The sequence below is a fragment of the Sapajus apella genome, unplaced genomic scaffold (genome assembly GCF_009761245.1).
Source record: "Sapajus apella isolate SASKATOON/1434 unplaced genomic scaffold, GSC_monkey_1.0 scaffold42, whole genome shotgun sequence".
NCBI classification, from domain to species: Eukaryota; Metazoa; Chordata; class Mammalia; order Primates; family Cebidae; genus Sapajus; species Sapajus apella.
The window spans coordinates 5,830,624-5,857,625 of record NW_022436982.1 but is presented as its reverse complement, the minus strand read 5'-3'; the positions used below and the strand labels follow the sequence as shown (position 1 = coordinate 5,857,625).

The window sequence follows — 27,002 nt, the reverse complement described above, 5'->3', positions numbered from 1 at the left end:
CATAGGTGTGAACCCCAGCACCCAGCCCTGGTAATGCTAATATTTAAGAGTAGATATTGTCTTTAATATATCTGGAATTAAAGCCGACAGAAACTGAAACAGTTTCATGCGGCCCCGTGCCCATGCGAAAAAAGACTCTCACCTCAGTAAAATCCTCTTGATGATGTCAGTGATGCAGCCCGACACTGACTGGCTTTGGCTCAACAATTAGGCTGCATTTTGAATGTCTCAAATTGTACTACCAGAGGTGTCAAAGTGAGATTGTACTGTAAAAGCTAATTCTTCAGTAAAAGGATTTCAATCTATTGACGTTGCCTTAAAACTACAATGTCTCTCTGGTCATTAGCAGGAATTTTCTCTGTTTCTGAAGAGAGTCAGATACAGAATTTGCTTTAATAAAAAAAAAAAAAGGAAGGAAACAAATACAAGTATAAGTTCATTGATGACGACATCATCTTTGAAGAAGACATACTACTGGATGTGATGGTCTGTTTAGGTTTATACACAGGGACATCCCAAGAAGAAAATGTTAGCATGTTCATAGGTAGGAGAGAGCAGAGAGGAAAGAGAATAAGGACTTTGGGGAGGAAGAAAAGAGGGAGGAAGAGAGGAAAGAAGAAAGAAAGAATGCAGAGGGAGAAGAGGGAATAAGAATATATTTGGTCAAGGCTTATGTTCTTAACACCACAATTGTGAGCTGGGATAAAAAATAACTTAATACCACTTTCCTTTTATTACCAACAATCCTCTAATTATTCAAGAAAGGAGTGAGTCCATGTGGCAGACAAACCTAAACTCCTGGAGTCCATGCTCAGGAACAGTACTTATCCCAAATTAACACACCTGCAAAATGTATTTGGCTAGAAAGCCCTTTGTAGATGGAACATATACCTCCAGACCAGCGGTCCACAGCACACGTTAGAAAAGAATCCATTCGATCACTCTGGTACTTACAGGAAAAAAATCCAATTTAGATGAACAATGAAGTACTATTCAAATAACTTTTAAATTGGCTCTTTATATAGTTACTCAATAAGTCATGGGTATATGCATTTACATACAAAGTTATGCTAAGAATATGAAGTGTGAAGTTATGCCACATATATGAAGTGTGTCCATAAGTGTTTCGTTTTTTGATGAAAAGGAAAACCAGATGATTGTTGATGTTATCATCAGCAAACACTTGTTTAGAATCAGGCCTATAATAGCACTATTAGTAATGGGGCTTCTATAAAAAAAAAAATACTATGGATTTTAAGTCTTTCTGTTTTTTTTGTTTGAGATGGAGTTTCACTCTTGTTGCCCAGGCAGGAGTGCAATGGCACCATCTCAGCTCAGCGCAACCTCCACCTCCTGGGTTCAAGTGATTCTCCTACCTCAGCATCCTGACTAGCTGGGATTACAGGCATGCACCACCACTCCTGGCTAATTTTGTGTATTTTTAGTTAAGACTAAGTTTGTCCATGTTGATCAGGCTGGTCGTGAACTCCCAACCTCAGATGATCCACCCGCTTCAGCCTCCCAAAGTGTTGGAATTACAGGCATGAGCCACCACAGCTAGCCAAAGGATTTTAAGTCTAAAGCTGCTTTCAAATTCATGGAAAAGCAAAATAAACAAAACAAAAAGTAAATTACACAATATCATAGAAACGTATTTTATAGTAGAGCAAAGAGTACATATATAATGGCATATTGATTTATTTTAGAAAATAAAAACCAGATTAATATAATGGAAAAGTTAGATTTTATAAAGTGTACATCTTGGGAGAAAAACTCACTCCCATATGTATTAGCTGTGTAAGCCTGGTAAACCACATTCCTTTCTACGTCTCAGCTTCTTCATCTTGAATATGTTTATAACCATGTCTACATTTCAGAGCATACATACCTTTGTATAAAGGACATGTATTGAGCCTACTATTTAATTTAGGGTAGTTATTATTTTCTTGCTCTTGTCATGTTACATTTAATAGAAAGACACGTCATGCATTCAGATACTGGTTACTTTTCCTTACCTATTTCTGCAGAAGAGACTTTATAAAGATTGTCTTCAGCAGTATGTTAGTAACATGCTAAACCTTATCCTTAGAATGACTAAATCCTTTATAATGAAATGTTCCATTTGCTCACTGAGGGACTTCCTAACCGCTCAGTTCAAATCCCTGCATATATTTTGTCAAATTGTTAGCCCCTGTCACGACTCTGCTTGGCTTTCAGTCAAGTCCATAGTCCATTGTATCAGTGCTGCTTTCCAAACCACAGTGCATCCCTGAATCTCTTTCCCTTCCACGATCGGCTTCCTCTGCACCTCACTGAGGGGAAAAGATGAGCGACTTTCCAGTCCTCCTCTGTTGCAGATGCCCACTTTGCTGATGTTGGGTCAATTCACTTCCTCCCACTGTAGTTTTCCGTCTACACTCTCTTCCCTTACACCTAAGCTTGTGATTTAGATTCTGCATTCACTGAGAAGACTGGATACCCCCAAAACCAATAGTTTACAAAGCATTAGCCAGAAACTCTTGGGATTGCCTTGTTTATCCTGTTTCTTCTCCTAATATGGTTTCAGATGGCATGTTGTAGATGAATGCTGGCAGTTATTTCTTAAGTATTTTATCATGTTAAATACAGTTTTAACTCTAACTTTTCATTTTGAAATTAATGACAGCCTTTTAAATAAAATACATGTAATTAAAAAAAGGTTGAAGGCATAATTATAGATACTACTAGAATAATGTCAGGAATTCCCAAAGACAGTTTCTATGAGTGTACTTCAAGGTAGTATTTCCAAATTAGAGAATTATGTCAACAGAGAAGGATGATCTGTTTGCTACTGTAAAAATGTATGTTAACATTTCATTTAGTTGCTTTTAATGTGTTTTATGATCCAAAAAACCATAATTTGATAGGAAAACTATTCTGGTAATCTATAGATGTAAAGGAAATGCTATTTATCTCAAGGCACCAATCTGAGTATAATATGAACTATATTAGATTATTAAGGAAGGCATTACCTCAGAGTAAAAACCCTGACCATAAATCATAGAATTGCCATTATTGTCAGATGGAAGTTGTTGATAGAAATGGATTAGACCAAGATATCTTTAAAGAGCCTGAAGAAGAAAAATGTTTATAAAAGTGAATAATAGTAACTGCTACCACAATAAGTGTTTATGGAGTGTCAGGCATTCTGCTAAGCACTGGTCTTGAGTTATCTCATTTGTTTCTGGAGAACAAGGTCAAAATACTGTGACATTTGGCTTTAAACAAATGAACTTCTAGGTAGACCTACTATATATATATATAGAATTCACATCATCATCATCATCATCATCACAGTAACTTATTTATAATGTATCAGATTCTTGGCTGAGTATTGGATATCAATGATCTCATTTAATTCTTACAATTGTCCCATTGGGTCACTATTAGTATTTTCAGATTACTGATTGAAAAATCAAAACTCTGAAAGGATACATAGCCCAAGATCATGAATTTGTGTCAGGGATATGATTCAAACTCAGGCCTTACTTAAAGTCAATAATATCTATAAACTTGATTGTTTATAGGTCAATCACAATTTATTATAGATTGCCTCCTCAAAGAAGAAAAGGATAGCTTGCTTGGATGGCAGCATTCTAATAAATTCTATCCAGTAGTACATCTACAGAAAATGGCAAACCCTACTTCTTTCTCACAAGTATATGAGACCTTCATAATATAGAGACCTTATTAAATTCAAAGTTTGTGGAAGAGACCATACTTGATCCATAAAGGCAACAAGATAACTAATAAATGCTTTTTCTTGTCCCTTTATTTTAGATTGAATCCTCTATACTATTATGTATTAAAGGGGTACTATTATATGGCACTTGGTGATTTAAAAATATCTATCACTAAATAATGGCAGTTCAGTTAATCATGAAAGGATAAAGTAGCCTTATCTGACAATGGACAGAATGTACTATTTACCAACTGGTCCCACCAACAAGAGAGAGATATGACTCCTTCTGTTAAAAACACAGAACTGTGACCAGTCAGAATGGCTACTATTAAGTCAAAAATATTACAGATGCTAGCAAGGTTGTGGAGAAAAAAGAATACTTATACACTATTGATGGAGGTTTAAATTAGTTTAGCCATTGCAGGAGACAGTGTGGAAATTCCTCAAAGACCTTAAGACAGAAATACCATTCAACCCAGAAATCTCACCATTGGGTATAATGCTCAAACAAATATAAATCATTCTATTATAAAGACACATGCACACATATGATCCTTGTAGCACGATTCCCAATAGCAAAGACATGGAATCAACCTAAATGTCCATCAATGATAGGCTGAATAAAGAAAATGTGGTACATATACACCATGGAATACTACGCAGCCATAAAAAAACAATGAGATCATGTTCTTTGCAGGGACATGGATGAAGCTGGAGCCCATTATCCTTAGCAAACTAACATAGGAACAGAAAACCAAACACCTCATGTTCTCGCTTATAAGTAGGAGCTCAATGATGAGAACGCATGGTCACATAGAGGGGAACAACACACAATGGGACCTTTCAGAGTGTGAGGGGGGGTGAGAGGAGCGAGAGAATCGGGAAAAACCACCTACTGGTACTAGGCCTTACACCTGGGTGATGAAATAATCTGAACATCCCCCATGACACAAGTTTACCTGTGTAAGGAACCTGCACTGGTGCTCCTGAACTTAATTTTTAAAAAATATATATAGAACTGCAATGTCAGTACAAGTTTTGATATTCATTCTGTCAGTCAGTTACCAGATATGACTTTGTATGGGCCTCTGGGGTTAAGTCTTAAGAAAGAAAGACAAAGGTCTTGACTTCAAGCATATTACATTTTAGTGAATAATATCACATTTCCCCAAGTCTGCACATTTAGAAAGAAGTTCTTGGATTATTTTCAGAGGGTAAGAGAATTTCTCTGAAAATACCTCACTCAATCACACAAAATATACTGACTCCGATGTACTACTAAGGATTTGTAAAACAACGGTAATTTTCAGTAAAATAACTGAAACGAAAACGATGCTGTGAGTTAGGAGATTCCTTTATCAGAGATGTTAATGTGCCCCTGCTCATTAGAGGATTGTATCAAAAAAAAAAAAAAGCTAAATTGACGTTCACTTTTTTGTTTTGTGTCTTCTTTAGGCTCCTTTCTCAAGTTATTTTCTCTCTCCTTAAAGTGCCCCCTATTATTTTGACCACACGTGCACTGCGATGAAAAGGACATGATACACTCAGCAGAATTACTTAATTAGGTTTATGTAAGCAGTATGCGGCAAGTAGGCGAGGTTTGCTTTCTAGCCATAAAAATGTGCCTGTGATGCATGCCGTGTTCCTGAGGAGGAAATATAGTGATTGATGTGATGATAAAATGATGAAGGGAAGGATAGATCCAGAGAGAAAAAAGTCTCAAAAGGGAAATAAAGTAGGGTAGCAGCTGCCCCCATCTTAATTGAAGCATAAATTTCAGACGCAGGATCTGAGGTTTAATTTCAAGCATACACTGAGAGAGAGAGAGAGACAGAGAGAGAGAGAGAGAGAGAGAGAGAGAGAGAGAGAGAGAGAGAGAGAGTGTGTGTACTCATGTGCATATGTGCACTACTGTGATAAAAAAACACATAAACTCTTTTCATCCTTTATATGAAGGGTTTTTAAGTCAGTTTTATAAAGGAAAAAGTTGCAAATGTAGAAATATACTGATTTTCACTGGAAGATGTTTATGTAGTCAGCATTTAACAGAGAGTAACAGAATCCGTGAAGGACAAGTATTCCAGGCACCACGAGAGATACAATAGGCTATAAATCACACATTTCTGCACTCATGGAGCTGAGCACTCTCAGTTTATCATTTCTTTCTGTACTTACCTTCCCTGCCTCCAACCCACCTCTGCCAGAATAATTTAAAAAATATATAAATGGCTTCATTTTCATATTTAACACCACCACAGCTGTGCATGCAAAAGCACCACAGTCTAGCCACTACCTATATGTCCAGTCACTTCTTGCATCTCTCCCTATATCCCAGTTTCATGCTTTCCACTCCTCGAACATGACATTTATTTTTACATCATGGTGACTTTGTCAGACTGTACTCTGAGCCTCAAATACATTCATACCAGTTTTCCATCAATTAAAACTCCCCCCACTTGGTTGCAGTGCAGCTGAAATGCCTCTTAAGCTTCACACTTTTTAATATTCCTCAGTTTTAACAGTCTTCTTCTTAATTTCTGGATAATTTTGCTTGGAACATGTTATTAAAGCTCTCAATTCATTTGTCCTGAAACGAGCTGTTCATGTGTCTGTTCATATGGCTTGTGTGTATGGTTTTTCCTTGTTTTGTTTTTTTTTTGGGGGGGTGGGGTGGGGTGGTAGGTGTGAACTACTTGAGGACAGGGCAGTGATGGTTGCTAATTTGTTTCTGGCCACATGCTGTTTTGCATGTGTTAGGCTTTCAAAACGTGTTTAAAGGTCAAATAAATCTGCAGCCAGGAAGTATTTAAGATTCACATGAGATTTTTCATGAGGGAATCAGCTGCCTCACTAAATTCTCAAGATTTTATTACAGAAGATCTAAGAATGTGAAGAGTTGCACATGTGAGAATGCCCATTGGTCTCTGCACAGAGCAAGGGATGTATTAAATACACAGGTGCTATTTAAATGCTTTTCATGAATCGCCTTGGGGAAGGCATAGCCCATTATATGGGGCATACTATTATCAGAAATGCTTTCAGAGATCTCATTTTTTATAGCCTGTCTTTATCGCTTAGTATTGTTTCTTTGTATGAGCAGAGAGTAATATAATCCTACGCTTGGCAAATCTTTACTTTAAAAATGATTTAAGAAAGAAAAATTGCTTCTAAGCTTAGGAACAGTACAAATATTTATAGCTTTGTTAAAACCTTCTGAGAAACAGAATTAGGACACCTTGACACCCTTTTTACTTTACGGAGAAGCTAACATACATCACCATAAAATAATGTAACTGCCATTCATACAACAGAGAACACAAATAAATTTCTAACTAACATAAACTATAAAACCATAACATAAAATTATGTTCACTTTAAAACAATTCATCTTTAACTGAGAAAACATGTTAATTCACTGTCAAATCTTTTATATTCCAGAGGACACTTCTAAATTGTATGTTTGTATACAGAAAAGTAGAATGGGCTATCCCTGTACATCCTGATCAGCAGAATTCATTTTGAAGGGCTATGTGAAGAGACGTTTTGTGGTATAATACTTGGATCAAAATTATTTGTCCACTTTCTCTGTACTAATGAATTATACAGTTCACAAAGATAAAGTATTCTAAAGAAAGTGCATATCTCACAAACAGAAGAGCTTTTGCAACAAGATAATTACTACCTGCATTACCTTATGATTATTCACCTTCAAAACAGACTTAATTTTATCTAACTTTTAAAAAGTTTTTCTTTCTAACTCTGAGGTTTTGACATGTAATCCAATTTTGTTGTAAATATGGAAATAAAAATAATTAGGATTAACTCTAAGACTTAAAAGTTTAAGACTGTGGAAGTCTATCTCAAAGTATTTTTGCTACAATTATAGGTTAGATGCTAATGCTATGAAGCATAGAATTACAGGTTGAGCTTTCTTCTAATGTATCCCACGTTTTGATGTCTCTTATTTACAGACTGTCAGAACTCCTCTAAATGTGAGTAACACTTTGCCACTCAACAGGACAAAAAAAATTATTCACCAGCTCAGTTCATCAAATAAACATTTCTGCCATGAGATTGGTAATCTACGCTATTTCAAAAAATTTTTAAATTTGTAGCTATTTGGGTTATATACTCTCATGAAATCATATATGCAAATAAGTCATTAATGAATTGAAAGTTTATGTTTATTAAATTTTAAAAGATTGTTTTTAAACACTTCAAAAGACTTTATATCCACTTAATTATGTCAGGCTATAATTTACTGACTGAATTTCATTTACTCTATTTTCAGAAAGCACAAAAGCTCTATTTGTCAAAAGTTTAAAGTGCTCAAGCATTAGTAACATAGAATAATCTCCATTCATTGCTTTCTAAATAAAGAGATTTTATGTAGATTTCTTCTGTTTCTATACTTGAACTTAAGGAAAATCTTACTTTGCAATGCATAAAATTCAAAGAAACTGTGAAAGATTTGATGGTCTTAGAGTCAGAAGACAAGAACAGATTGTAGTTTCTTCAGGTAATTGCCTGAAGAATTATTGATAACAAATTTAATTTATGTTTTAGGGTAGGAAGAGAGTTAAAAATAAGATGATCTGACCAAAATATGGATAACAGTTGAGAATAGTTTCCAGCACGTAATAGAAAAAGTAGATAAAAGAGTACTTGAATAAGAGTGCAATATTTTAAATCCTCAGAGCCAAAATAATAGAGTATGTCACTGTATCATCATCTTAAATAACAGGTGAATAGACTTAGAATGATAAATACATTCAAAGAAATAAAAGGCAGAACAATGGTATAATCTTCAGAAAACTGGAGTATCTTTGAAGCATATTTATAAGACCATATGTTATGAAATGATACTTCCATATTGTGTAAAATATAAATGCTTAACGCCATCACTTTCTTTACTGTACCTTCAGAAGTACAACTGTTTATGCCATTAGAGTTGAGAATAATTAAAGAGGAAATCTTTATAGTAGTGGCCTTTATAGTGTTCATGTGCCAGCATTATGTGTATCTTAAAATAGCTCCTTTCTCCTCTTGAGAGTAAAGGGACTCAATTATTACTATATGCATTCTCCTAAATCCAAGGGAGTCCCATTCTTTAACAACCTGCTCAGTGGACTTAGAAAACAAATAGAAAAGCTATATGTTATTCATATACCTCGGCAGCACACTAAAGCCCTTAGAGCAAGTGATAAATGATCAGATGTCTTTCTTGAACCTTACCTGGTTTACTCTTTTTAAAAATCCAACGCTTGCCGTCTCCCACACAAAGCTCTTGGCCACTGGGTGAAATCCAAGCTGGGTAGTTGATCATGATAATTCCAACATGTCATGGGCAGCAGCATCTCTCAGAGTCCCACAAGCCAACTGCTGGAAACGAACCTGCAACAACAAGATATTTCTCCATTTTAATTGAAAAATAGTGAACCGTGTCCTAGGTCCAGGAAGCATCACAACTTAATCAATAAGGGAATCATAAAGGAGTGTGTGAGGGGCTATAAATGCCTCTCAAGATTCTGATACACATTAAAACTGGAAGACTGAAGTTTATGTGCTACAGGAGGTGTTTTTGCAAAGAGCATGTTCCTCTTCATGCTGTTATCAATCTACTCAAGCCATCAGTTATTAATGAACGTTAGTGATATTAAAACTTACACATGCTATATTATGTACAACCTCTCCTTCGGGTAGGTGACCAGTTGGAATACTCAGAGTATTTTTCTGGCTTTACCCAGAAAACCCTGAGGCTAGCTGGGCAATGAGATGCAACAGGGCAAAACCTGTTAGCAGTTAGAGCAAAATCCACAAGACTGTGGGTCAAGGACGATTTCCTTTGTGACTTCCGAAGCTCCAGCCAATGTCAATATTCCTGATATAAATACTGGGTCACCTCTCTATGATAATCTGTGAGAAACAACTTTGAGGGACATATGTAAGGTGTTGTAAATTCAGCAGCCACCATTACTGATGTCAACATACAGGCTATAAGACAGTAACCAGTGTAAACACATCATAGCCAGAGTCGGTACACAAAGAAATGACCAGACCCAAGAAAGTCATTAGACAGCTAATTTGGGGGCAATGTACCACATATTTAATGATTCACTTGTTTACATCCATGAGTAAAATATGGCATTTAAACTTAATTAGCATGCCTGACTTTCATTCATACAGAGAAAACCTATGTGTAATCAGTAACCTTTACTGGACTGTTACCTGACACATAAGTAACTCTTCAATAGAAGATTAGGATGATACTAATGAACAGAATTGCTCATTGATCTTCCCAGGGTAGCTTTTAAAACTATTAGATTATTTTATAACTATAACAACTGTATTTAGTAACACATACACAAAAACAAATGTATTACTATTATTTTCTAAGTAGCACAGAAAAGGCTTAAAGGTTATTCTAAGTCTGTAGGGAGACTTGTGAATAACTATGTTCTGAAGATTCATGGACACAGGTGCAAAAACTGATTTTAACAAGCAAGGATATAATAAATCCTCATGCACCTGTGATTAGTTTACATATTCCCAGAAGTCAGTGCGGAGACTTTGTTAAAAGGTACAACAGTATGATATCCTATTATGCTGTTTCAGCAAGAATACTAAGATGACAAAGGGTTCAAGTTGAACACATGCCTTGGACTAGAATGTAGCACTTCAAAATAATTCCTTAAACAAAGAGATGTATATATGACACTAAATGACCATATTGCAATTCAAAACAGGAGTGTTATGCTGATGCTATTAGATACCTTTAAGTATCCACAACCACTCAACATACACACGTCTAAAATTTTTGTATTTGTCGATCCAAGATACTTATTAACCTATTACCTTCCAGATGCAAATTGTTTTTATTCATGCCAAAATCTTTTCTACTTCCTATTTTTTTTTGAAGATCATCTGAAAATTATCGTATCACTTATCTTATAAACAAACCTGTTTTCATGAGCAGTAAAGCTTTTTTGGTTCTTTGGCAGCCATGAAGGATATTAAAAGAAGCCATATACTACTGGACCAGACAACAGGGAAGAGTTTATAACCATAATTTCTAAGCTTCCAAACAGGCTTTGAAGTGAGAAATTTTTGAAAGCTACTTGCTTTGGAAGCACTCATCTGTGACTTAGTGCCACTTCTCATACTTTGGTTCTGCCACTTAATATTTTAAAAGTGAAAATAAGTCAGTATAGCTACTTGCTTTATAAAATGGCTTTATTTCACAGAAATAATGCTATTGATCCCTCCTCAGAAGCAGTAAGTTTTGTATTTTCTTTTCAGCAGTGATGATTTTCACTGACCTTTGTTCATTTATTTATTCATTAGCCCTCTTATTCATTTCACAGATTTTGAGTATCTCTGTTGTGCCAGGCATGGGATTTGGTACTGCAGGTACAAAGCAAGAAGACTTATATTCTCTTCATGAAAAGATTACTACCTATTCTATTCTGATTTAACATTTTCTTGTAGCCAAGAAAGGCAGCAACATTACATCCAATCAAGATAATTAGCTTTACTTTATAAACAACCTGCTGTGCGACCAGAGCAGGGAAATTCATGAAGTTTGTCAGTGACTGAAGCACTATAGGCTGAGGGAAAATCTACAATATAGAAGGATCAATTCACATAGCTAATGCCTGTGAGGTTGTTATTGCATGTGATAGGTTTGTGTAACTCTTACATCTTCTTCCATAACCTCATGTAGCCGAGTTAAAAAATGAACCAGTCAATCCAACCAATTAGGTTTTGATAGTACAATAACATCTACAGCATCAAACACAAGCATTGCCTTGCAGCTACTGTGTTTAAGGAATCGCCGTACAATCCTGTGTGCTCTGCATCACATCCAAGATAACAAACTTTTGTGTGTGTTGTGGGGGGTGGTGGGGGAGATCCTATTTTTTTGTGCAAGTTGTTTTACACAATTTTTTTTATGATTATTCAATTTGTTTTCTCTAAAAGGATATATAAATTTAAATGCATGTATTCTCCTGGAAGAGAAGTCTATGAGGGGCCATAAGAAGTACCAGTTCCATGACATTGGTTTGAAACTGTATCCTAACATCAATTTTCATTATGAAAAAGCATGCTTTAAATAATTTTTCACTCATCTCTCTCCAAACGTTATTAAATGAAAATATAATGAAAACAAAAGATAATGACAATTATTTAAAATACTGTTAGATAGTAAGTGATGTCTTTTACTACAATCAATATGATTTTCAAAGGATTTAATTATTTTATGTTTTGAAACTCTGCTATTACTGGGACGTATAATATGAAAACAAACTATTTTCTTTAATGCTTTCATCATTTTTTGAGAAACTTACTCTTTTAAAAATGGATTCTGAATGTATTTTCTTATATGTAAATTATCCCTCAATAATGATTTAAATGTTCTAAAATGAATTTTTGACAATGTGCAAAGAGGTTCAAGATAGAGACATGGTATGCAGAAGTGATTGATAAATCACTGTTGTACATTAATTTAAAACAAGACAAGACCAAAATAAAATTTGGAAAAAAATTTGGAAGAAATTCTAACGTGTACAAACTCTGTTTTCCTGTGTGTTGGTCTGGCCCTCAATGCTCTGTGATTGAATTTTGGTATTCTTTGTCTTTCCTTATGAACATCACGACTACTCTTTTAGTTTATCTTACTGCTTTGAAAAAAGCTTTGCAAAGGATCCCCTGAGCACTTAGGCACTCATTTTATAGGCTATTGATTTGCACTTGTTGACATGTTGCTTTTTATACGTTATCTCAGTGATGCGCTTCATCTTCCCCATGGAGACAAGTTGCACAGCCCTCTAGGTGGCCAACAGAACTAGAAGAGTACTCAGCATTTAGTGAGTTCAGTGCATTTGTTAAATGATTGCTTGGTTTTCATACATTTTGTGAGCTTTGTATCTGTCACTCATTTTCCCACACTAACACAGAATATAATAATCAAGAATGTACAAACAGGTAGATCATCAATAATCAAAGTTAAGAGGCTTTCTTCCTTAGAAATGCCAAATTTAGCGTTTTCTGTCAGTAATTTTAGGGAAATGGTAGGTTTGGTCATATTTTATTCACAAATTATTGCTTCTAAATTCTTTTTATTAATTTAGTCTGATGAAAAGGTCAAAAATAATTTATCAGCAGGCAGCGGTCAACAACAACCAGCACTAATACTTGTAAATGTTGTTGCTATCTATTTTATATGTATTTTATTTTTAATTGTCTCCCAAACTGTGGGAAATTTGTATTATAATAATGCCTACTTTATGGTGATTAAAAGAAGAATCAAAAAGTCTAAGTTACTGACTCAAGGAGACAGAACCTTTGAAAAAATAGAGCTGTGATTTCAATGCAGTTAATTGATAGTGCTGTACTGTCAATTAATAAGTTCCTAGAGATTGAATTTGAAAGATTCACTCAATTTATAGATGAGAAACTTAGTCCCAGGGAAGTTAAGTGACGTATCAGAGGCCATTCAGATTTCAATAGGGTCGGGATGAGCATTTAAACCCACAATGCTCCTGTCTTTCCAATATACCACTTTCTTACCCAGCTTACTCAGCATGATGTCCAAATAACTTATAGATTTCCAAGTCACTTGATTAAAAGAATGATGTTTCTGGTAGGTTTTATTTCATAAAGATAACAAAACCAACAAACAAATTAACAGGATTTTGCAATACAGTTTTAAATGAATTTAATTTTGAAAGTAACAGATGACCTTTCTCTCTCTCAAGGCATTTTTCTAATTGAAAAAAACAAAATGTAGACACAAAGAGGAGACTGTGTTGATAGACTGTGACAAAGCCTGTGATTAAAGTGTGAATAGCACATCGGTGTTTTGCTGATGACCATTTTGCATGGGTAACTACATTATTATTAATCACAAGCTGGAAATAATCTTGTAAAATACTCATTTGATATTATTTTCATTTCAGAACCCAGCAGGAAGCCCTTCAAGCTACATAAAGCAAGATCTAAGCTAATGCTATCAATCACGGAGAACTCAGTGCTTGATACTCAAACACAATTCCCCATGTTTTTGTCTTTGCTCAAAGATGCCTAATTTTGAATTATCCAGAAACTTTACCAATTAAAACAGGCCATATCCTTTTCATTTTCTTAAAATTAGGCATCAATTTGTCACATTCCCACATTTTCCACAGCTGAAAACTTGCCTCTGTCCTTTTTCCTTCCTTTCCTGTTTTCCCCCTTCCCCCAGCCCACTTTCTTCTTTCTTCCTTTTTTTCCTTCCTCCCTTCTATCCTTCTTTCCCTTGCTTTTCACCTTCTTCATTTCAACAAATAGTTAAACATGTATTAAGTTCTATGCAGTATGCTAGGCTCAGAGGACAAGACAAGACACCTAGTTCCTGTCAAGGTATTGCTAGTCGTCTAGTAGTGAGAATAGAGAAATAAACCAGCTTATTATTGAAGAAGAGTAGAAGCCCAACCTACACCGAACATGTCAGAACATGTCAGCTTTGAGTAGAAAATAGTTCATAAATTGATCCTGATTGGCTTGGCTTGGCCTGGTCTACTTAGAACTCACAAAATATAATCATCATCAGGCAGTTTCCAAATACCTCACATACTCTGAGTTTTCTATGACTTAGAGAGAGATCTTTTACATTATCAAAGTACATAAGCTGGAATGCCTCAGGGTCACGTGTGTATCTCTTAAATATAAATACAGTGTGGCTGATTTTGCAAAGGACCTAAAGAGCCACCAATGGTGGGTGGGAGAAAGTCAGCTTAGCCTAAGGATATTAAAAACAACATTTCAAACACCGTTTTGCCAGAAAGAACATATGTTTGCATTGGTTTTGGTCACTGGCCAACAGTTTGAGATTATCCTTTGTAACTTTTAAGGGGTCACCACCCACTGCTTTCTAGATACAGTATGGGTCACATTCCACTGCCTTTGGCAAGATCCCTGACAGGTTAAACAACAACACACACACAATAACTTCTCCTTGGAAGGCCTTTCTAGTGGGGGAGAAACACCTTCTGAATTAGCTCAACAAAATTATGAGAGTGTTATTAATAATATGGGTCCCTGAGCAATGTCCCAGAATTAATGAATCACCATGTCTAGAGTGAGACTGGAGATTCTGAAGATGACGCTTGCCTAGATTACAGTTAGACACACTCATGTTTAAGAACCACTCTTCCAGAATAATGTGGGGGGTGCATGGCAGTATATGCAAGCTTATGTACATGGCATTTGAGGTCGGGGCATGAAAAATTACAGACACACTGTGTGTATGTTATTTGTACATGGGAATGAAACTCCTTGACCCTGAAAACAGCACAGGAAGTGGAGTGTGTGGTGTGATAAGGAATGCTGAAAACTGCCTCCTGAGAATGCAGTTTGAGTGTTTACAAGGTCACAGGTGCCTCAGCAACCCACCTCAAATGACCATCCATTGGATGTTTGTAGTTAATACAAGCCCTTTCAATAAATACTTGGTGGATGGATGCTGGGGTGGACTCTCTCAGAAGAGCTACCCCCAGCCCCATTCAGCTGGAATTGTCTGAGTACTTCCTTCTCAGCATTCACTACTATTTATGAGCTCTGCAAGTGGTGTCCCCGACATGATCGCCTCGAAGTTATGTGTGAAGGAGGAGAGCTCATCAATTTTTGGGGCATCCCGGTAAGGGACAGTCCTGACTCCCATCAGAAGGACGGGATGCATGGGTAAAATATCAGAGGTTAGATTATCACGGGTCGAGAAATGACCAAACAGCAGAAAGTATTTTTTAAAACAGTGCAACAGCTACTTAAGGCTATCCAGTGCACTGTAGGGCCTGGAGCTCTACACAAGCTTACGCTCTTAATTCGAGAGGAATGCCCTTGGTTTCCTGATCAAGGAAACTTAGATCTAGAGTTATGGGAGCAGGTAGGTCACTGCCTGAAAAGAGGATATGAGCAAGGTCATTTTACTAATGTTACTATTTTGACCACCTGGTACGCTCTGCATTGTATCCACTTTGTCTACCAGAATGCGGCGAGTCAAACTGCTCAACTTCTCCACCTGAAGGGAATTCAGGGGATTTTAAGAAGAAAAAGCAGAAACCAGAACAGGGAGAGATTTCTCTCCCCACTTCATTCCCTTCTATGGGGAATAAGGAAGAGGCTTTTTCTAGTGAGGTTAAGGATGGACTGGACTCTTTTCCTCCCCCAATAGAAAAGCTATTGCCCTCCTTTCCTCCACCCTTAAAGAGACCTGTGTTTGTTGGCCCCATTCAGGCAGCAGCACCTCCCATCCTCCTGGAGAAGATTGGAGGCTGCCCAAGGGACAGTTCTTGGATAAGATCCCAGGTGAATGAACATCTATATGATGGGGTAAATGTGTCCTCAGTAATGGCTTCTTGACAAACTTCCCTGCTGGAGGGGTGCCTCCAGGAGGGAAGGAAAAGTGGCTGATTATGATTGTCCTTATAATATGCCAGTTCTTACTTCCTACTTCCAGCATCGGCCTTTCCGGCCTTGTCTTTTTAATGTTTCCCTGGAGTATAAAGGAAAGTTGCATGCTGCCTCCTGGGTTTTATCCCAGAAAGCTGCAGATTTCTTGCTGCCCACAGAGGCCTGGGGTACGAAAGTTGCTAAGATGCCATCGAGTGCCCATTTGGTCACTGGCAGTCTGGGCAGGTTTCCCCTTTCTCAGTTTGTGGTGATGGAGGGAAGGCCAAGAGACACAGACTGAGTCCCCGGGTGGTTGCAGGCAGCCCCAGCCCGGTCCTGAGAATCAGCTCACCATGGTCACGGGCCTTAGTAACTGAGCTCAGAAAGTGGCCCGCTGCTTGCTGGGTTGTTGCTTTTCCTATTTCTGCCCTTCCCTGCCGCCCCTTGCATGTCTCAATTGACAAGCAATTCCTTGTCTTCCCTGGCCTCCTGGGGAAAGAGTGAAGAAATAGTCCATGCGCACCCCAACTTTACTAGCCTAAGGTGGGCAGAGGGGTGTGGAGCAGCCTACAGTACAGAGCTCTGGGGGAGGAGCCCGCTACTGAGGGGTGCTCTCCCATAGCCATATGTGAAATGCTAACTAGGCTGAGCTGGACAAGCTCTGCCAGCTGCTGTCATCTTCAGAAGATAGACGCAGCAGTAAGAAATGTTTGTTTAGCTTTTTAATAAAATGTTTAAAAGCACTCTGGCCAGGAAACTTCAAAGCAGACCCGGTGCTGCATGTCTGCTCCTCCCCTGAGCCTCTCTGCTTGGGGGTGGTAAAAACAATACAAAGCAAAGTATATTTTCAGTACCTTACCTTACAGGGTTGGCTCTGGGCGTAGGTGACCTGGAGGATCAGCGGAGTGGTCTTCTCCCAGCCTGTTACCCTCTCGCCTCCTGCCTCTGCGCTTATATACACGCACTTTACCACCTGGTCATTCTCTAGCCTCTTGCCGCCACTTGTGGTCTTCCTTCCTCTCAGGCCAAGAGTAGAAACAGGTGGCAGGCTATTAAAAAGAGAGGCTGCTTAAAGAGCCTTGGAGCAGGTGAAAAGAAACCAGCCACAGCCCTACTTTTCCAAGCTCTTTAATGCAGGAGAATGGCCAGAACCTACAGACATTTAGTAATATTTGTGGGGTTTTTTTTCTTTTCTTTTATTTTCTTTTTTTACACACTTAAGTAACTCAGTACAGGTTTATTATCCGGGCCACTTGCAGTCACATTCTAATAACTTTCAAAGGCCAAAATATGGTTTAAAAAAATCACTTAAAATATCCATCCTTTCCATGCCTTAATTTAACAGGTAGGCTTTATCTTTCGCTATTTCTGTATTTTATGTGCTATGTACCTGTCTCATAATCCCTCTAAACATATACAGAAGACCACAGATTTAGTAGCTTCTCTTCTCATTAAGGGGCACTGCGTCCAGTTGTCAGAATATGACATTGCTACTCTTTTCCTACTATTAAGCAAGGAACAATTTCATACTCCCTTAGCTTGTGATCTTGATTGGGAAATAGCAACGGCTGACTTTATTGGTAATATCAGCTTTCATTTACCAGCCTCTAACCTCCTGAACTTTTCACAAACTGTGCCTGTTACATTTGTGTCTATTGTTGTCTCTGAGCCCTTGCTTCATGCCACCACTGTCTTTACAGATGGTTCATGAAAAACTGGAAAAGATAGCTACAGTGTGGCAAGATGCCATGCAAAATTGGCAACACAAAATCCAGGAACATTTTAAAACTATGCAACAGGCGGAGTTAGGTGCCCTATATTGGCCTTACAAACTTTTCCTCACCAAGACATAAATATAATTAGTGATTCTGCTTATGCAGTGTATAGTATTGCTCATTTAGATCTTGCATATTTGAAGGGCATTACTAATGAATTTTTACTAGCTTTCTTTCTTGCAGCACAAGAGCTCTCCTGTGACCCTCTTCACCCTCTTCACGTCACACATATTTGCTCTCATTCTAGGTTATCTGGTCCCTTGTAAGAGGGAATGCTTGAGCTAAGGCTCTGGCACAACCACAAATGTGGTAAGCAGATTCTTCTGCATTTTTGCGAGCTCAAGCTGATCATGCCTTTTTTCATCAGAATTCCCACAGAATGCAAGTGTTAAGTTTCATTTAACACTTGCTGAAGCTCTCAGGATTAGTGAAACTTGTCCTAATAGCCAACGGCATTCTCTCTCCTTTTCCCTTAGGGTTTGGTGCCAACCCACAAGGTGTGGTGCCTAATGCTATCTGGCAAACTGATGTTACTCAGTATCCACCCTTTGGATGCTTTAAATTTCTCCGTGTTACCATGGACACTTATACAAGCTTGATACACGCTATCCCCTAGACCAGAGAAAAAACTAAAGATGCAATTGCTCATTTGCTTAAATCTATTATAACTTTAGGCCTTCCACAAACTATAAAAACTAATAATGGTCCTTGCTATCTTAGTGCTTGATTTGCATGTACATTACAACTTTGGCACATACAACATAAAACTGGCATCCCCTGTAACTCAAACAGTTAGACCATTATTAAACAAGCTCGTCAAACTCTTAAAATAGATCTCAATAAACAAAAAAGGGGGAATATGGGGTTCTCTTGAGAACAGTACTTGTCATTGGAGAATCAACCGACAAAGATGGTGATGACCTGGAAGGCATCTGACATTATCTGAGGACAGCTAAAGAAATTGGATCAACAAGCAACTATCCGGCTTGCCACTGCGGAAGCCCCCGCAACTGCAGAGAATGGATTTCTTATGTTTCTGGTGGTAATTGGGGAAATGTCTGAGAAGGTAAGACAGGCATGGATGTTGGGGTGTCTGATAATTCTTGTCCTATGCCTAGTGGGATCAGCTCAAGAACATGTTTATTGTAGTCATGTTCTGAGTCCCCCTGTTTTTACTGTTGTTATGTGATGGGGTGCTGACCCACCTTTGTCATCTAATGATTCTTCTTGGACAGGAGGTCGATGGATGCCCCTGTATTATCCCCTTAACTGAAAATCTGAGGTGGATTAAACTTAATGACTCCTTGATTTCATTGTCTAGTAATCCCCCTCTTTGTTTTTCCACAATAGCACATGGTAAGTGTGTTACTCTCACTCCTCAGGAGTATCTTTACTATCAGCCCATAAGTGATGCTAAGCTTATAAATTTGACTTTTATTTCTGCTGTTACCACTATCCTCACTGAGGTCTCTAATCAAGCTACACAAGTGCCTGATCTTCCTATATATTGTCCGAGTAGGCACTGGTGATATAAGTTAGGGGCCAACCTGCACCATGCCAAGGGCCTCTGTTTGATAATGGCACCTTACTTGATTGGGACCCCCACGGTTATCTTATGTCTGCAAATCAGACTATTGTATTTCGGAGTCCCTCCAATAATTCTATCACCTGGTCAGAGTATTTGCTTTCAGAACCAATATTACAGCTAAAAGGGAAACAAGCTTTAAGCCCTGTTTATGCCCAAATTTGGAGACTAGGACTTCTTTTTTTTTTTTTGATCAGTTTCTTTCACATGGTGAATACATTAATAGTGGTGGGAACTTACACCCTTTCCTGGCAGAATAATGTTACGGATACAGTCTTGATTTGTCATACACACCCTTACATACTTCTGTTTGGGCAAGGTATTCCTAATATAGAGCAGACTCAATTCTTTTATACTATTAAAATATCTTTCGGTAGTTGGTATGCTACACGCTTACCTCATCAAAACGTTACACAGTTAAATATAACCTATGTCATGCCTTTAAAACAGCATGCAGAATTGTGGCTGCCTGTTAATTTTACCCAGAGCTGGGAAGGAAATTCCACCTTGCAGTTATTTAGAAAGGCACATCTGCAGGGGACTTATCATGACCATTTGTCTTCTCAAATTTCCACTCTTGAGTGTGAATTAAAGAAACAACTTGAAGAATGGTTGCAGTAATTACAAACAAGTACCCTTCATCAATTGTAAGAAGGCTTTTGATGTTAAACCCGAACTTGGTTGCCTAAGTTAAACATACGCATTTGGTTGATGGCCGCTATACTGATTCATTTTTGTATCTGTTTGCTAGGCATTTGCAGGTGGCTTTGTGCTGCCACCTGACACATCTACGACCAGAGAAGAGCCATAGAAGCTTACTTTGCATTGCATGACCAGCATGCTCTAAGAATTAAAGAAGGGGGAGATGTAGGGAGTACACGGCAACATATTCAAGCTTACATACATGGTATTTGAGGTTGGGGCATGAAAAAATACTGACACACTGTGTGTATGTTGTTTGTCATGGGAATGAAACTCCTTGACCCTGAAAATAGCACAGGAAGTGGAGTGTGTGGTGTGATGAGGAACGCTGAAAACAGCCTCCTGAGAATGCGGTTTGAGTGTGTCCAAGGTCACAGGTGCCTCAGCAACCCACCTCAAATGACCATCTAGTGGATGTTTGTAGTTAATACAAGCCCTTTCAATAAATATTTGGTAGATGGATGCTGGGGGCGGACTCTCTTAGAAGAGCTACCCTCTAGCCCTGCTCAGCTGGAACTGTCTGAGTACTTCATTCTTGGCGTTCACTGCAAGCTATACGCTCTGCAAACAAAGTCCGTTTTTGATTTTTGTCAGTATTTTTCTACAACTTTTAATGTAAAACATTTATTTCTCTTTGAGTTTTAGATAGCTTATTTTGGGGGAAAATGATTCTTCCATGAATTGCATATATTGAGAAGTGTTGTTTCAAATGCTACACAAGAAGATTATCCCTAAGACACATAATTGTCAGATTTTCCAAGGTCTAAATGAAAGAAAAATGTTGAAGGCAGCTGGAAAGAAAGGGTAGGTAATCTACAAAAGGAACCCCATCAGGCTAACCATGGGCCTCTCAGCTGAAACGCTATAAGCCAGAAGAGAATTGGGTGCCTATATTTAACATTCTTAAAGAAAAAATCTTCAACCAAGAATTTTACGTCCAGGTAAACTAAGCTTCTTTGGTGGAGGAGAAACAAGATTCTTTTCAGATAAGCAAATGTTGAGGGAGTTCCTTACCACTAGACCTGTCTTATAAGAAGTCTTGAAAGCAGCCTAAATATAGAAAGGAAAGACTGCTACCAGCTAATACAAAAACACACTTAAACACACAGACCAGTGTCACTATAAAGTAGCCACACAAACAAGCCAATGGAATCAATTTCTTATTAGTGTAAGGCAGAGTGTGCCTAAAATGGGAAACAAGAAATGACAGAGGGTAAGTGGTCTCATCAGGACTTACATTTCATGAAGAAGAAACTATCATCTCTATACATAACCACTCTCAAGAACAGTGCTACTGCATGAGTTTGACAGCAATGCCATTTCCTGATGGCATGTAGTTAGTGTATTTGAGATATACAACCCCTTTTAGGCTGGAAGCAGTGGCTCACACCTTTAATCCCAACATTTTGGGAGGCCACATCAGGTGGATTACTTGAGCTTAGGAGTGTGTGATCAGCCTGGTTGACATCGCAAAACCCTGTCTCTACAAAAAATACAAAAAAATTAGCCAGGCCTGGTGGCACATGCCTGTTGTCTCTGCTACTCAGGAGACTGAGTTGGGAGGATGACCTGAACCCAGGAAGTTGAGGCTGTAGTGAGCCCTGATAATACCACTGCACTCCAACCTGGACAACCAAGTGAGAACTTGTCTGAAAAAAAAAAAAATTACAACCCCTTTTAGCAGGGTGGTGGTAGTAGGGATGAATCAAAAGTAATACAGTATTCTAAAGAAGAGAGATGGGAAAATAATAAGTATTTGGCAAGTAACCACTGAAAATTAGTGTGTCACACCGTATGCTTTACATACATGTTCTCATTTAATCTTCATAAGAACCTGGGAGACAGATACTACTTCCATTTTGCAGCTGAAAGGCATGGAGTCAGAAAAGATCAGTAGCTTGCCTAAGGTCAAAAAGCTATGAGGGAGACTTAAGATTTAAACTTATGACTTATTAATTGTTTAGGTCCTAAGCTTTCTAGCACAATAAATCCTCTACAGGTCATTTGTCCTATCAGTTTGCTTTTGATTTCCCACATCAAGAATAAAGCCAGGTGAACCCATTTCTTTCTCTATTTCTAACACTTCCTTCCCCTAAACACTGTATTCTACTTTGTCCCCTCAAGATCAGGTATATAGAGATAAAACACATAGAGATCAGGTAATGGGAAGCCTGTGTGTGTGTGTGTGTGTGTGTGTGTGTGTGAATATGCTTTTGTTTGTTTTTGTTTTGGCTTTCCATAAACCAACATGCTCCTTTTCCTATTAATTCTATTATTTTTATTAGGAGAGCATATAGAAGTTGCTGCTGAGAATAATCTTGGAGGGAAGGGAAGGCCTTCTTTCTATTGCAGTCTGGGAATGAGAGGGGCTTAGATGTGACCTAACTCAACTAACAAGACCTAAATATGAAAGCCTGAGAGACTGACATGAAGATTTTTTTAAACTGTAGTCATATATAAAATTGAATCTTGAACAACATGTGGATTACGAGCACCAACATCCTCATGCAGTTGAAAATTTGTGTACAATATTTGACTCCCGAACCAATCAATCCAAGATAGCCATTTAGGAACAGCTCAGGATTGCAGCTCCCAGTGAAAGCACAGAGGGTGAGTGGACGCCGCATTTTTATTGCCCACAGACTAGGAAATGCCCAGGCAGAGAAGCCCCATAGGTCACCAGCACGGCTGTGTCGGCTGGCGCAGCTGCTTTGCCCCGCGCAGCTGCTTTGTCAGCACCCCGATGCAGCAGTTCTCCATAGAAAATACACTGGTCTGGGTGCCCTTTTGGCTGGCAATTGGAGCCATGGGAAGTCGCTCATTCATCTGTTCAAAAAGGGGACTGAACAGGGAACCAGGTCAGTAGATTCCAGGACAAAAAAAGTGCCACGAATCTCAGTGCCGCTGTTTAAGCCAGCGCAGTGAGTCACCACACAGGAAAACACACAGATCCCGGCGCCTCTTCAACAGGTGACTGGAACACCAATTAAAAAAAAAAAAAAGGCTCTGAGGCAGGGAGCCAGGTGATCAGGCTCAGTTGGTCCAACCCCCACAAAAGAACAGCAATCAGAAACTCTCTGGATTGAGAGTTTCACAGCAAGCGCACCTGAACCTGGGATAGTCCAGCTCTGTGGGGGAGGGGCGTCTGCCATTACCAAGGCACTTCAATGCTACGGAGGTAGTCAGCCAATGCTGAGGCAGCCCGCCATTGCCAAGGCAACCCGCCATTGCTGAGGCAGAACGCCATCGCCGAGACAACCCTCATCACAGACAGAGTCCTCCAATACAGAGGTGGGCCACCATTGCCAAGGCAGTTCTAACGACACCCATAAAAACAGGACTGCAGGGAAGTTCACTCGGCAGCTGGGCGGAGCCCACAGCAGCTCAGCAAAGCCTCTACAGGCAGACAGTGACTAGGCTGCCTCCTTGCTGGGCACGGCAGCTCTGAAGGAAAAAAAAAAAAAAAAAGAAGGCAGTAGCACAATGGAAACTCATAAATAAAGCCCTAACTCCCTGGCACAGAGCACCTGGGAACAAAAAGTGGTTTATGAGTTCTGCTGCTGCAGACCTAAACGTACCTGCCCAGCATCTCTGAATGAACAACAGAGCTCACAGCTCAGCATTTGAGCTCCTATAAAGAACAGACTGTCTCCTCAAGCAGCTCCCTGACCCCTGTATATCCAAAGAGCCACCTCATAAAGGAGAGATCAGACTGACATTTGGCAGGTATCCTTCTGGGGCAAAGACAGCAGAAGAAGAAAACTGGTAGCAACCCTTACTGTTCTGCAGCCGCTGCAGGTAATCGCCAGGCAAGCAGGGCCTGGAGTGGACCTCAGCAGACCTACAGCAGAGGGGCCAGACTGTTAGAAGGAAAACTAAGAAACAGAAATAACTTCATCATCAACAAACAGAATGTCCACTCAGAGACCCAATCTGAAAGCCAGCAATGACAAAGATGAGAGGTGGATAAATCCATAAAGATGGGAAGAAACCAGTGTAAAACGGATGAAAACACCTGAAACCAGAACACCTCTCCTCCTAAAAGGGATCCCAACTCCTCATCAGCAAGGGAACAAGGTCGGATGGAAACGAGTATGATGAAATGATAGAATCAGACTTCAGGAGGTGGATAGTAAGAAACTTCTGTGAACTAAAAGAACATGTTCTAACCCAATGCAAAGAAACTAAGAACCTTGAAAAGAGATTTGCCGAAATGCTAACGAGAATGGACAAAGTAGAAAGGAATATAAGTGAACTGATGGAGCTGAAAAACACAACACGAGAACTTCACAAAGCATGCACAAGTTTCAACAGCTGAATTGACCAAGCAGAAGAAAGTATATCAGAGGTTGAAGACCAACTCAATGAAATAAAACGGGAAGGCAAGAATAGAGAAAAAAGGGTAAAAAGGAATGAACAAAATCTCCAAGAAATGTGGGACTATGTGAAAAGACCTAATCTTTGATAGGTGTACCTGAATGCGACGAAGAGAATGAATCCAAGCTGGAACATACTCTTCAGGATATTATCCAGGAAAACTTCCCCAACCTAGCAAGGCAGGCCAATATTCAAGTCCAGGAAATACAGAGAACACCATAAAGATATTCCTCAAGAAGAGCAACCCCAAGGCACATAATCATCAGAATAACCAGGGCTGAAATGAAGGAGAAAATCCTAAGGGCAGGCAGAGAGAAAGGTCAGGTTACCCAAAAAGGGAAGCCCATCAGACTCACAGCAGATCTCTCAGCAGAAAGCCTACAAGCCAGAAGAGAGTGGGGGCCAATATTCAACATCCTAAAAGAAAAGAACTTTCAACCCAGAATCTCCTATCCAGCCAAACTAAGCTTCATAAGTGAAGGACAAATCAAATCCTTTGTGAACATGCAAGTACTGAGAGATTTCATCACCACCAGGCCTGCTTTACAAGAGCTCCTGAAAGAGGCTCTACACATAGAAAGGAACAACCAGTACCAGCCACTCCAAAAACATGACAAATGGTAAAGAGAATCAACACAATGAAGAATCTGCATCAACTAATGGGCAAAACAGCCAGCTAGCACCAAAATGGCAGTATCAAATTCACACATAATAATATTAACCCTAAATGTAAATGGACTAAATGCCCCAATTAAAAGACATAGACTGGATAAAATTGGATAAAATGCCAAAACCCATCCGTGTGCTGTATCCAGGAAACCCATCTCACAGGCAAGGATACACAAAAGCTCAAAATAAAGGGATGGAGGAAGATTTACCAAGCAAATGGAGAGCAAAAAAAGCAGGAGTTGCAATTCTCATCTCTGATAAATTAGACTTTAAAGCAACAAAGATCAAAAGAGACAAAGAAGGACATTACATAATGGAAAAAGGATCAATGCAAGAAGAAGAGCTAACAATCCTAAATATATATGCACCCAATACACGAGCACCCAGATACATAAGGCAAGTTCTTAATGACTTACAAAGAGACTTAGACTCCCACACAATTATAGTGAGAGACTTTAACACCCCATTGTCAATATTACAGATCAACCAGACAGAAAATTAACAAGGACATCCAGGACTTGTAGTCAGACCTGGACCAAGCAAACCTAATACACATTTACAGAACTCTCCACCCCAAATCCACAAAATATACATTCTTCTCAGCACCACATCACACCTACTCTAAAATTGACCACATAATTGGGATTAAATCATTCCTCAGCAAATGCAAAAGAACGGAAATCATAACAAACAATTTCTCAGACCACAGTGCAATCAACTTACAACTCAGAATTCAAAAACTAACCCAGAACCGCACAGCTCCATGGAAACTGAACAACTTGCTCTTGAATGTTGACTGGATAAACAATGAAATGAAGACAGAAATAAAGATGTTCTTTGAAACCAACAAGAATGAAGACACAACATACCAGAATCTCTGGGACACATTTAAAGCAGTCTCTAGAGGAAAATATATAGCAATAAGTGCCCACATGAGAAGCAAGGAGAGATCTAAAATTGACACCCTATCATCAAAATTGAAAGAGCTAGAGGAGTAAGATCAAAAAAACTCAAAACCTAGCAGAAGACAAGAAATAGCTAAGATCAGAGCAGAACTGAAGGAGATAGAGACACAAAAAACTCTTCAAAAAATCAATAAATCCAGGAGCTGGTTTTTTGAAAAGATCAACAAAATAGACAGACCACTAGCCAGATTAATAAAAAAGAAAAGAGAGAATAACCAAATTGATGCAATAAAAAACGACAAAGGGGATATCATCACAGATTCCACAGAAATTCAAACCATCATCAGAGATTATTACAAACAACTCTATGCACATAAACTAGTAACCCTGGAAGAAATGGATGAATTCCTGGACACTTGCCTCCTCCCAAGCCTAAACCAGGAAGAAGCCAAAACCCTGAATAGACCCATAACAAGGTCTGAAGTTGGGGCAGCAATTAAGAGCTTACCATCCAAAAAAAAAGCCCAGGTCCAGACAGGTTCACAGCTGAATTCTGCCAGACATACAAAGAGGAGCTGGTACCATTATTTCTGAAACTATTACAAGCAATACAAAAAGAGGGAATCCTTCCCAAATCATTTTATGAGGCCAACATCTTCCTGATACCAAAACCCGGCAGAGACTCAACAAGAAAAGAAAACTTCAGGCCAATATCCATGATGAAAATAGACACAAAAATCTTCAACAGAATACTGGCAAGCCAATTGCAACAGCACATCAAAAAGTTTATCCACCACGATCAAGTAGGCTTCATCCCAGGGATGCAAGGCTGGTTCAAC

General features: G+C 38.7%; 1 protein-coding gene across 4 annotated transcripts in view; it reads right to left on the bottom strand.

The window, feature by feature from the left end:
* Positions 1–27,002, bottom strand: part of LINGO2 (leucine rich repeat and Ig domain containing 2) — a 1,269,869-nt gene that overhangs the window by 318,279 nt on the left and 924,588 nt on the right. For all 4 annotated transcript variants that reach the window (XM_032300226.1, XM_032300225.1, XM_032300227.1 and 1 more), the window contains one exon: positions 8,957–9,115. The gene's annotated coding sequence lies outside the window, so the exon portion shown is untranslated. The remainder of the gene's footprint in view (positions 1–8,956; positions 9,116–27,002) is intronic.